The sequence below is a fragment of the Channa argus genome, chromosome 18 (assembly GCF_033026475.1).
Source record: "Channa argus isolate prfri chromosome 18, Channa argus male v1.0, whole genome shotgun sequence".
In the NCBI taxonomy this organism is placed as follows: domain Eukaryota; kingdom Metazoa; phylum Chordata; class Actinopteri; order Anabantiformes; family Channidae; genus Channa; species Channa argus.
In genome coordinates, this window is record NC_090214.1 from 15,970,761 (window position 1) to 15,984,165 (window position 13,405).

Below are 13,405 nucleotides of genomic sequence, written 5' to 3' on the forward strand. Positions count from 1 at the left end.
ATGAGCGAAATTAAATACCCCAAGATGAAGTTAAGAACATACTGTCATGTAGGCCCAGTATAATGCTTAAATGAGATTCTTAGCTTGTAAAAACAAAAATCAAGATAGCTGCCAAAATAAGTTGGCATCCCTCATCACATCAAACCCCTAAATGAGAAAGCAATCATTAAGTCAAAAAAAAGGCCTACTCAGCAACTAATAAGAGTGGATTTTAAGTATAAATGTAATAGTATTTCATATATAGTGGTAGATAGTAATAGATAATAGTAGTACATTTTTGCAGTGTGGACAGTATCGGGGCTACATGTCATAATTCTGCAACAGTGCTCTTTAAGTTCTTTGTGAAACTCTTACTGAATATGAATTGTGAAATGCCAGGAGCTACTCAGAGTTAAGTGTTTATCTTTGGATTACTGCAAGGTCCACTTGTTGTATTTAAACTCACTTTACTGCACAGCAACTGCATGTGAGACACTTCACACACATAACATGACAAATCATTAAGAATAAAACATGGAGGCAGACACACATACCAGTGGTTACTGGTTGCTAAAATCCAGTTCCTAAATAATATGAGCCCATCATAAAAAAAAGCAAAGAGAAGAGATTTGAAAAAACGTTTTCGTGCTAATTATACACCAGTACACCGTTATTTTGGTTTCATTTCTGTTTCTGTTTAGGTTGACCTAAATTTGTGTATGTTGAATGCAACACAAAGCTCAGTCACCTGCTTCATACATTATCCCAACATCAGTTTTTTATCACCTCGGAGTTGACTTTTTAGGCCCTTATCTTTTGCCTATCTACGGTTTCATGGTAACAACAATATGTGCAGAGTATACAGTTTCTGGGGCCAACATCCATTTTGTTAGGTTTAGGAAAAGATTATGTGTACTTTTTTTTTACTCAAAGTCACAATATGTTCTCTGTAAAAGTAAACACACAGTTGTTTGAAGTACCAGGATGTTTTCCATATGTGGATTTTGTCAAGCTTTATACCTTGTCACGAACATTTGGTCCCTGTCATAATTACAACAGCTGCAGGCCATGATTCAGACTGGGACACTGTGCCTCCTGGACTACTGGTAGGCACAGTTTATTTTTTCTGAAGCACAAAAGTGAAAGTAGAACAGCTAATAATGGCCATTTAATGAAATCCTCACATTGGCAGAGGGTTGCTCAGTCATGGTTACTGTCATGGTAAAAATGACAATTTCTGGTTTTAGACACCTCAAGTGTAATCAGTAAAGAAGCTTCAACATCAAGGATGTCTTTTTGTCTTGATAATTTTGAATCCATGGTTTTCAGTATGACGTCATACCCAAGAAACTCATCATTTGTTTCTTGGTTAAAGAAATGACAATAGATTATTTGGTTATGCCCTCAGCTGTGATCACGACCTAAATAAGTTGTAATGTAAACAGACTGATGTCCGTTTTCTGCTAAATGTTTGAGTAGGTACACCTTATCTAACATGCAGGCTTTCTGAAACTCTGTCGATGTACTTCTCTCTTGCAAGTTAATAAAACCCTAAAAGACATCCTGGATGTTGAAGCTTATTTACTGATTAAACTTGAGGTGTCATTTTTGACACCTACTCCAACCATACAGTAAGTGAGACTGTGGGAGAAGTCAAGCCCGCATGGGTTCAGGTAGGCTCACATTATTTGTTGTTCACTGGCAGCCAAGGCAGTCGCTTTATGCTGTATCCTCCAAGACGATAGCCATTGCTTCATTTAAATCAATCTATCTCAAAAATGATATAAGTACTAGTACATAGTACTACTTTCATTAAAATGACCCAAACCGGACCGAAGTTTTGTTGTTAATTTCAATGTGCTGTTGTAAAGGATCTAAGAGAACATGCTAATCTAGCTTGTGAAGTGCCAAAACTCCCAGTGAGATACTTAACTGCCAGAAAGATATCTGAAAGAGATAACCAAAGAGTCACCTCTCAATAAAATTCTTGAAAAAAAAAAAAAATCATGTCAGGGCAGACACTGTGGATCAGTGTGGCTGCTGCAGTACTGGGCTTTCACACCTAATGCACAAGTTCAGAAGTGTGTGCTTGGTGGAGCACAGTTTATCTAAATTCAACCTGACCTACATGAGTCACATTCAGTGGCACCCTGACATACACAAAGTGTAATTTCTTTCACTGCCAAATGTGACTGTGATGTTATCTTTCCCAGAGAATAGACAGATACGGATTACACCATGAGATCCAAAAAGCAGAAAGGTCACAAGTGTTAAGTTTGAAAGGTGTCCGTATAAGATTAGATCAACACATTTACAGTGTTTATTTCCACACATTTTACATTTAAATTGCACAAATTAAAATAAATACATAAAAAGCACAAACTGTAGGTAAATAAATGTGTTATGTAAAGTCTGGATGTTAGATTTTAATAATCTCTTTTTATAGAATCTTTCCAAACTCACTACTATATTTCTTGCCATGTACCTCTAATACAAAATAAGACAGCATTTTAAATCCTTCCAATACGTTACACGATTTAAAACTCACTGAAATAAATAACCAAGAACAATCTCAGCCATTTCATTAGGAGGTCCATAGGTGTTAGCAGATTCAAAAGAAGCTGCATTTTGGCAGGTAGTGAAACTCAGTAACAACCACTGTGAGTCCATTATCCAATGGTAAAGGCATTGAACCAAAGTGTAGATCTTGGTAAATGTGTGTAACAGTGTATATGTTAAGCAAGGCCTTGTTGAAAATGAGCCTGCCTACTCAGCAAACCTCCCCTGAATAAATAAGCCCCAAAATAGAGAGAAGACTTGTTACAAAGGTCATGAGACAGATTCCATGATCTTGCAAGTTCACATTATGCACCCACACCTGCTGAGACACCAAGGCAGCCCATTAAATAGAATTTAATATATAGAAAGAAACAGTTTTTCAGGGGCATAAGCCAAGGCTTTGGCAGAAAGGAACTGCATTTCACAGAGTGCAGTGCAACTTTGTCAGGTGAACGTGACTGTTAGGGACAAGCGAAGATTGATGGAATCTTCTTTTCCCTTGCCTCAGCAGTCTTTGATTTTCACAGCACAAGCAAGGAAGAAGGGGAGAGGTAATGGGGGACGAATGATAGATAGGAATTCATGTCATTTATATGCCTTGGTCAGTGAGACATGGATACAGCTCAAAGCTGTAGAAAATCTGTGTTTGCAGCATCTTCTGTAAGAATATTGCAGTAAATAACATATGGGTTCAGGAACCCTGTATTTCTGTTTGCAGTCTGTTAAGTGATTCACACAATTGCAAATAGCATTTGGGTTCTTTTGTCTGATTGAAAAAGTCTTTTACAGTCCTAGAAGCATACTGTAACTGTTTCGTGTTTTTCAATTTCCACCTATCGCTGCCTTGCTCGCTAACCTTTGCTGGGAGGCAATGCATGGAGATGATTTGGGTTTATTGCAAAAGTGCCTCTCCTTTTAATTGCTTCCGCAGGTGCATGGATTCATAAAAAACCTTCAGGGTCTCCAAGCATGATTGAATGACAATATTTACAAAAACGGAAATAGTGGCTATTGCAAAACATCTGTAAGTGCTCATTGCTCCTTTTGCGTACAGCATGCATGCATCTAGCGAAAGGATGATTTAGAGCTTTTGTAGTCAAATGCTGTGCTCTCAGAGGGGTCATGACCACCTGGCACCGTCACCCTTTTCCCCACTAAGTGACAACAGCAAGCTTGTATATTCTGCTATTTTCTCAAATCCAGCATGAAAGACACAGATCAGACTGTGAAAAGATGAAGTTGCACTATGCAAAAGATAAGGATAAGCAATCTTTTATCAGTCAAACAAGTATGGTTAGTTTTTCATTTTTGTAAAATATAACTGTTGCCATGTATTATATAACAGTTTCTTATCAAGAACAAAGTTGATGCATCATGTCTTGTCATCATTTATTATTGATCATACTGATTTAGGAAAATATAGAGATTTGTATTGTATTGTAATAGATCCTTTTTGTATGAGGTTGCTATTAATCATATGTTTAAAATCTATTCTGTGGAAAAATGTTCTAAGGAAGCTTTAGTCCTGATGGCTGCACATAATGTTTTGTAGATTTTTGTGTATTTTTTCAAAAGCTAGAAAGAAAATTTCTGAATCAGTAATCAGGCAAAAAATGGTGCAGTAATAAATAAAACCTTTTTATTTTAGTGTTACATTTTTTCCTGCTGTAGTCTTGGCAACCACTCTCAGAACCTCAGCATCCGACCCCTTCACCTCCACACTCTCTTCTCTGCCATTTCTCTCTGTTCTCTGCTCTCAGTTTTCAGCCCTTTAAATTTTAACGTTTCAAAATGATTTTCCCCATTCTAACCCTTAAAGCGCCTTTACTCCAAAATCAAGTTGAGAGGACTATCACTCAATTGTGTTTTTTTGTCCCCCCTCTAGCCTTATTCTCACACTCTCACTTATTCTGTATAGCTCTCTTTCCCTCCCACTTTGTCCCCCTCTCCCTCTATGTGTATAAACCTGTCTTACTTTCTTTGTTGAGTGACATGTCTTTCAATCTCTGATGGATTTTCTTTGCCTTCTGTCTCTTTTTTTGTCTCTTCCCAACTGCTCCCACACACACCGATTTTGTGTCCTAAAAGCTACGACTGAACATCTTTTTGTATCCAGAAATTCCCTTCACGCTGTTACCCGTCCGTCCCATTCACTGTGCAAACACAGGATATGTGCGCCACCCATCCAATTAATTGACTTTTTCCTCTGTGGCTTGTTCACACAGATTTGCAGTTCAAAATGAGAACTCTCAGGTTCATATTTACACAGGCAAACAATTAGCACATTATGTCACAGCATTACAGCAACATGGTAAATGACCTGTCATCTGTGTCTGTACAGCCAAATCCTATATTTCCAAAGCCAGGGTAATTCTATGTAAGCCCATCAATTGGATCCTACTGATGAGAAAAACCCATGAATTATTTCAGCACGTGCTCGTCCGCAAGACACATTACTCATCAGAGTGTTCATCCATACACTGTAGGAATCCAGCATTCCCCATAAGTGAGCAGTTTGTTCATATGCAAATGTTACTCTTCTAATCCTCTATTATTCTGTATTTGCATGCTGTTCTGAAAAGGCCCCCCCCCCCCATCCCCCCATCCCTCAACCTGCCTTTCATCATACAAAACAAAGGTGTTTACACGATTCAGTGCAGCAACTGCTGCAAGATATTTGAGGTACTGCAGAGATGCAAATTAGACACCAGTGAAATTCTGTAGCCACTAATCCATTTTCTAGGCATATTCACACTGTGTCGTCTCTTTCATGAATCAGAATAAAATGTCAAGACATGATAAGGCCTTGGCATGATTGCCTTAAGCAGGACAAATGCCTATTAAGCATGAATCAAGCAGCTAAATTAGCGAGCACAACATTAATATTAGGACATGACTTGAACGTACACACACATTATTTGCAGTGTTACTAGAAAGTCAAGAAAATCTTTAGAATTTCTAACATTTTTACACTTGATCTAAAATGTGATCGGATTATCATCCTAGTTCTGAAAGTACATAAAAGGAAATGAGACAAAAGTTTTATTTATTGGTTTGCATGTGGTCACTAGCAAATGTAATGCTTCTCATGCAAGCTGAAGACCTTCTTTTTTGATCTTTTCTGGCCTATCCACATGGCCTTGAGCAAGCTGCAGATGGGCAGCCATGATCTCTTATGGCCTGCTACTCATTACTCTGCAGTGAACACCATTAGTGTTCCATGTTCTCCTGATGTTGGACATATTTACATTGATATTACCCAGTGCAAGAGAGGGTAACAGAGATGTTGAATGTTTTCCATTTGTACGACTACCTAAAAGTCAACTGGTGAAGTTTAATCTCTTTTTTGTTCAGTGACACACATCTTCCAGCTTTTATTGGCATCCTAAAGGGTTCGCATTCGCAGTGTTCGCAAACTTGGACTAAAAAGAGAGTATTTGCTGGTAGTATTTCACATTTTAAAGGTATCCTTTAGAGCTTTTCACCATTACTGGTGTTATGAATTGAAGTGTATTTTAATAATGGGGTGGTTGTGTCCTGTGATGTACTTTCACTCTATAAATATGAACACAACTATATGTGTTTATAGAAAGCTTATAGAGCACCAGCTTTCTGTCTTTTTTATGTGTTAGACCACTATATAAAAATATATATATATTAAATTGTAGCATATTTCAAATTGATTGCAGCCCTGAAAACAGAACACTGCAGTAAACAAACAGAAATAGACAAAACACAATTAAACCAGGAACATAATTTGAAAACACAGGTGCAGCATTTAGAAAAAATACAACACAACCAAACCAAAGTTCCACTTCAAATATCATGTACAACAAAATGCCTCTCAGGCCCAACATAGAAACTATTTTGAAGGCTGGGGACCACTAATGGCATGCATTTTTAAATCGCAAGAGTGTTTTCTTTGACACAGCCAAATGAGAAAGGAACTGTGACAGTCATGTATGGTGTTACGAGGTTAGCATTACCAAATAAAACAAACTGTTTAAAATGTTTAAACTGTCTTAACATTGAATTACTAAAATAGGTAAGTGCTAATACACAGCCATCCAGGGGGCCTGTTGGGTCAGTGCTACAGCATTTGGTTGGGATGCAGACGGCTGCGGGTTCAAATCTCATCTCAACTTACCAGGTGTGGCCTCACACAGGACTCCTTGGTGCTGGTCCCAAGCCCCGATAAAACTGGGATGGTTGCGGCAGGAAGGGCATTCGGCGTGAAAATGCCACATCAACTTAGCTTTACAAAAGGCTGGGCTGGCACCAGCTGCCCATTCGTAGTTCATCAAGTGATAGTGATTGGTGTGATTAACACAACACAGGTCAGGAAGTAAAGCTAAAGAAAATGCAGGTAAGTAATCCTCAAAATATGTAATCGAAATAGATGCAGATAAAATAATCAAATCTAAACACATTGTTTAATCACATGTAACATCCAATGGAATGACAAAAAAAGTTCAAGCAACATAAAAACATAAAAACAGCTAAAAGTGTCTGACTTCCAGTACTGTAAATATCTGTAAAGTCAAACTATAAAGAACACATGCCTAGTTTCCTTTTTGTGTTTGAAGCACCATCAGGGACCGCTTTAGATTGTTTGAGCCAAACTTCCTTTTCCTTCTTTCTTCTCTTGTTCTCTTATTGTAAAACTGCTTTGCTTAAAGCTACAGGAACTCTTATTTCAAATTGTTATGCTCCAAAACATAATTACTCTTAGTATTTAATTAATTAATGTTATTCTTTAACTGTCCTGAATCTCAGAAATGTAATCATGTTAATAATTATTCAGATTGGAGAAAAGTTATGGCCGCCTTTGACATTTCTTTCCCATTTATGTCATTTATCTACACTTTTGTACAGAGGTGCTATGTCACACACACACACACACGCACACGCATACGCACTCGCACACACACACAGCTGTATAGTTTTCAGGCAAAATTCACACCCGTGTAAGCCTCTGATAGCTGTTCTAACAATCACACTCCTAATTAGCATAATATGGTGATTGATTGGCCTAAATTACCTCTCAATTCTACTGGTGACACATTTAGATTTGATGATGCATTTAATGGCTCTCGACAACTCGTGCATTAATTGTGTATGGCGAATATGCAGCCTGAGTTGCCAGTTGTAAAGGCTCACAAACTGTTACTTCTGAATTGTCTTTCCTCTTATTGCCAAATAATGATTGCAATGGGGAAAAAAAAGTTTAATTGGTTTCTATCCAAACTGAGAGGAAACTGTTGCTCTGTTTATATTCTCCCCATGATCTACTTAGCAGGTGTTGCTTTGCGTTGGGAGCCACAGCTTCCCGTCAGACAGCTGAGAGGAGAATACTTGTCAGAAAGAAAATATTCACTCTATTGCTTTGTCATCCCTCTTGTTCCTCTCATCTGACTGGGATGAGGCAAGGGTAACATGGGGGATATCTGGAATATCAGTTTAACATCCTAATTGAAAATGACAAGCATTCAGCCCTGCAGGGGAGATCAAAGACTTGGAGCTCCATAAGACACAGCAGTGTGGATCGGAACCAAACCGATCCCCTCTTGTCTCGGCTAATTAACACCTGGCTCCTACTAATTAGCTAAATCCACTAAGCATTCCTGAAGCAGCAAAAAAAAAAAAAAAAAAAACAAACACAAAAAAAGATTTACAACCTCTGGTTGGACCTCAGTTATACAGTATCCCTAGAGCCTCTACCTGTCTGTAGGGCTAAATGTACTGAACAGGTGTTCTCCCCCGGCTGTACCACACAAAGCAGCAATTGAAGTTTGGTGTTTGGGACTTTCTAGTTAGCCGTACTGCTGCTGCTGCCCGTTAAGTGGTCTTATTGGTGTTTTACATTGTGCGTGATGTGTATGAGAGTTCGAGTGAAAAATATTTGCTGCGTTCTCTCCTCGCGTGAACAATGACTTGAACAAATCTTTGCTTACATTTCCCACCTTCAGCTTTACCGGATGAATTCTGCAAATCTGAAACTGTCAGAAATTTCACTTTTATACAAATAACTAAGCTCTGACAACCTGTTTGTGGTTATTTTGTTTTCACAGGCTGAATTTACAAAGAACTCACACGCTGCTAAGTTTGCACTGATACTCTAAACGTAACCTGACAAAAAGCTTCAGGGATGTACAGAAGACAGAATGAACACTGCTGCAATAGAGGAGCATCTTAGTTTGACTGTGTTGGCTGCAAGAAAATAGTAATTATGTTCAAGGATTCATCCTAGTAGGGTGCACTCTGCTGGCACAGATATATTTTAAGGTTGATCACCTTTCCGAAAAGATTATTCTCCACCACAAGTGTTTTAGTGGAAGAAAAGAACAGTTGTTATTTCACATACAGAGTGGGAAACTGCACTAAAAGCTATTACATTTCATATAATCACCAAAAATTACCCCATTAACTGCATGTAACTTTTTTCAATGTTTTTTTTCTTTTTTTTAGTAGGAATATGTTCCAAAAGACATGTCAGTGAGGAGAGGTGGTGTCAAAGGCTTCTGTGACCCAAACATTTTTGTGCACTCCCATCAGGTGTGTGGGGTCAAGGCTGTGAGGTCTTCTGCGCCTTTGCTCTGTGGCTACAGACATTGCAGTGTAGACAAAAGGGAAAAGAAAAGGAAAGAAGGAAAAGAAATTGACAGAGTTTGGTTTAGATCAAGAATTTCCAGTGGCACCACTTTCTGCATACAGAAGGAGTTGAGAGAGAACAGGAATTTTCAGACACTGATTTGGGGCATTGTTTCTTCTTGAATGATACATTTTGTAGTGTTATTTTTGTTATTGCAATTTAGCAACACAGATCATTCTCAGTGGCGCAGAGAGGATTGAATATAAAGGACGAGTTCATTTTTTTAAAAGTGTGTCTTTAAACAAGTGCCAGTTCTCATATGGACACTGAAAAAGGTTTCACTTGCTGTAATCATTCTCTCACGCTACAAAAGATGCTTTCATATACAAAATGTGACTACAAAATCTGCAGTCTCCCATTTGTACAAAAACGTATTCAACAGTTTATCTGAAAAAAGAAAAGAAATGTAAAGTAAAAGCCTTCAGCCTAACAAATTAGTCAACTTGGAAATCGATAGTTTCCAAAGCTGCTGCATTTTTTGAGCGTTTCTTTTTTGTTACTTTTTTTCTTCTTTTCAACTCAAGGAGCCCCCTGAAAGGAACACAAAAAATACATTTTATATCAAATAAGATATCTGACTTGCAAGTCAGCCACTTGATTTAATAAACAGATGTCTGAAGCCCTATTTCAGCTGTAGATAGATGTTTAAATACAGTTTTGCACTGGATTTTGGCCCAAATCACATCTATTCAAACAGCTTTAAGAAGTGATCTATTATAAGCAAGGAAACATTCTTTCAGTGTTTATATGGGCGTCTGATGTTTTAAGGCACACTTGACAAAACAAGCTGATGCTAAAATTGAGTTACCTTTCATTTGGCATGTCCATAGACCGAGCCACCGCCGTAGCACTTACCCTCCAGGTAATGAATGAAAAAACAGTCATTCTGTTGGCTGATTACAGACAGTAATTAAGACACTGATCCTGTAATTAAGCAGCGGCAGGTATCTGTGCTCTGAATACATACATCATATTTTTCTCCCCAACAGTCAGAGTTTTTTCAAATTTCCCAGGAGAGTGATACTTATACCAGTATTGGTACAAGGTACTTACAACAGGTTATCGGCTTACTGCCTTTTTCTTGTGTTGTGACAAGTTTATGAATTTTGGCTGAGTTACTCTTTCAGTCAGTAGATTTCATCTGTCCCTCCATCCCCGGTCAATCTGTTGGGCTGTTTGTTTGTCCGTCTCAGTCTTGTCAGCCTTATTCCCCAACTAATCCTCTTCTTTTTCCCTCTGTCTGTTCATCCTCTGTGCTATCTCCCTTCTCTGCAGTGTTCAAGACAACCTGGCCTGGCTTCAGGGGTTTATGGTACTTGCAGAGGCTCTTCTTCAAGTTCAGCTCTGTATTTTAGTGCAGAGCTAATTTTCACCCTGTCAGATATATCATATCATTCTCCCTGCTGCCACTGCAGGGCCAGAGCTTCATGCATCATGTCTGGGCTTAGTTGGAGCATATAATGTGATGTGGTTAGACAAAATGTCACTGTATAACCACGACTCCATGACAGTAGCTTTCTGAGTTTGAGAAAGAAGTAAAAAACTTGCAGGGAGTAAATGGTTTGTTAGAGCTGTAACTGAAGTGACAGCAAATAATTAGATGAATTTTGGCTCCTTGTGTACTAATACCTATATAACTGTGGTAATCAAGTAGTTATTGGGGCAAGTAATCAAGTACTTTTTGGGGAAAATACATGCCTCAATTAAACAGATGCAATGTGTTTTACAATGACACAAAGGATTCACAACACAGTTATAATCAAATGCGGATTAAGTTAATGTACCTAATAAATAAAATCATGTACTGTTGAGAAAATATTCATTAGGTAAAAGCAAAAATATCCATCCTATCATCCTACCCAAGAAGAACTTTATTATTAATGCAATAATTTCATGGTGTTTGGAAGGTGACCATTTTTAATTCAACATGGTTCATTAACTTTCTATGCTGGCTGAACTTTAATGGTCCCAGAAAAGCTTAAAGGTGCATTTCCTCTGGTAACTGGACAGGTGTTTTTGAACATGCTTAGCTCTCAGTATAGCTTCAAAGTGGTGTTATATAAGGTACTGTACGTGTGCAACAAATGTGGGTTAAGTGTACAGCATGTTTGTATTTGTTTAGATGTAGGACACACAACTTTGCATTATGTGACCATGCACTAGGTCCCATGCCCTTTTCCCTTTTCCAGATTTTAAAAAGCTCCATACTTCATAGATTGTTTTCACAGGCTTAATAGACAATTAAACTGAATGTAATGAGTAAAATCTGTGAAAGTCCACTGTAAAGTTTCACTTTTGTATGAAAAATGAAGGTTTGTGAAAACTATGACTCTAATATCTGAGCTTGTTCAAACAACGGGTTCATTAATTTGATATTATTGTAAGCTGAGTCTTATTTATTTGATGGGATAAAGTGAGAGCTTGATATGTTGCCAGCATGCTCGAATATAGCGTATTATTATTAATGAGTGGATAACTACATACAGACTAATACATCAGAGACAACGGGGAATTGCACAACAATAAAAACGGAGAATTACAGAACAGTGGGTTGTGCCACCAGCAGAGCATTTGATATAAGGCTCTTTAAATATTGCAGCTATGGCAGCGCAGAGAAAGCATTATGGATCTGGATCTGGATGTGCCCCTGAGTGTTGCTTATTGTGCTGCATTATTGCTTCAGTTTAGGTAGAAATAAATGGTCCAGAAATGCGATGAAGATAAATATGTAGTGCCTGCTTTTTTACGTCGTGTGCACTGTGCAATTACAATAATTAGAAACTTGTAATAAATGTGAACCTGTGAAATTCAAAACAAACCTCTACAAAAGCAGGAGGAGTTTGCCTTGACTTGCTTGTATTTTCAAATACGTCATGAATCCAAAGCTTTGTTCAAGTCAGGCTGTCCAAAAAGATCCTCTTTCTGTTTGATAATGGTGTTGAGTGTAAGCTTTGCAACTGCTTAAATAGTAAAGTGATGAAAGCTGAATTCTACTTGTTACTCTCCGGAGGCATGATTCAGTTCTTTAGAAGTTAGCAGCCTTGATGCAAACAAGAGCTTTACCCAAAATAACATGCCACAAACTTTCAAAGATAAAGTTTCTCTGTGTGTTGTTCAATTGAAGTTAAGATCTATTTCCTGCATTGAGCTCATACATTTTCAGAGGACCAAGTTTCTTGATGATTATAAAGAGGAGAGAACAGCACTCTGGAGCTTTGTTGGCACAGACAGATTTGGGGCGATAGGGGATTTGAATTCGTTGTGCCCTTGAAGATGACCACAGATGAGTTAGAGAGTGCTGTCTGGAGCCTGAAAGGAGAGATCAGACGAATATTATAAGCCCTGACTATTTTATTAAATTTTCAAGAAGATGCCGATGAAAATGGTTCCCCACTATAGTTGCTGAGTGTGTAGAATTTACACATCAGTGACGTGATCTATTTCACTTGCTGTTAAGGCCTGAATACAAGAGGGATAAAAGCAGAACACAACGAATTCCAAAAGCCCAGTGACACACTTTCAATCATATATCACAGGGAAGATACATATATTAATGCACCACTTCCTTCCTTTCTAGAGACGCATACTAAAACATCTCTTACATAAAGCTCTTTCCAAACTCAGCAAATTTCTCCAGTATCAGTGAATACGACAGCTCTGCAAAAGTCAAGTCATAGGTCGGGGCTATGCAGCTTCTTCCTGGTCCTCATTGACGTTTTCCTCTCATTAGACCCCCGCCGGCACAGTTGGTGTCCTGCAGAGACCAATGTGCCTTGATAAATTTTGCCTATTATGCAGATAAATTAGTGGCCTGTTACAGCTCTGCACTCTACCATTTGGTGGTGGCTGAGAGCAAGATTTTTGTGTCTAAATGTCATTTTATAAGCCGTACTTCTCTTAACACAAGGGGAAAGTAAATTAGATTGACCCTCAGGACTGCGTGGAGAAGAACACAATGCTGGGTTTGACTACTGTACATCTAGCTGTTCTCGGCTGCTTATCAGATTCACTCATTCATCTTCATATTTGGCTTTTAACCAGCACGTCTATCTTTATTGCCCCTTGAGAAAAATTGGGCAACAGTGTCTGCGATAGAAATGAAACAGAGTAAATAGAGCATAAGGCTTTTCTGTTTTTAGTGAGGCATTTTGCTGCTATTCAATATTTAGTATTTATCATATTATGCATCGGAATTGCTCACACAGGACTAGACTG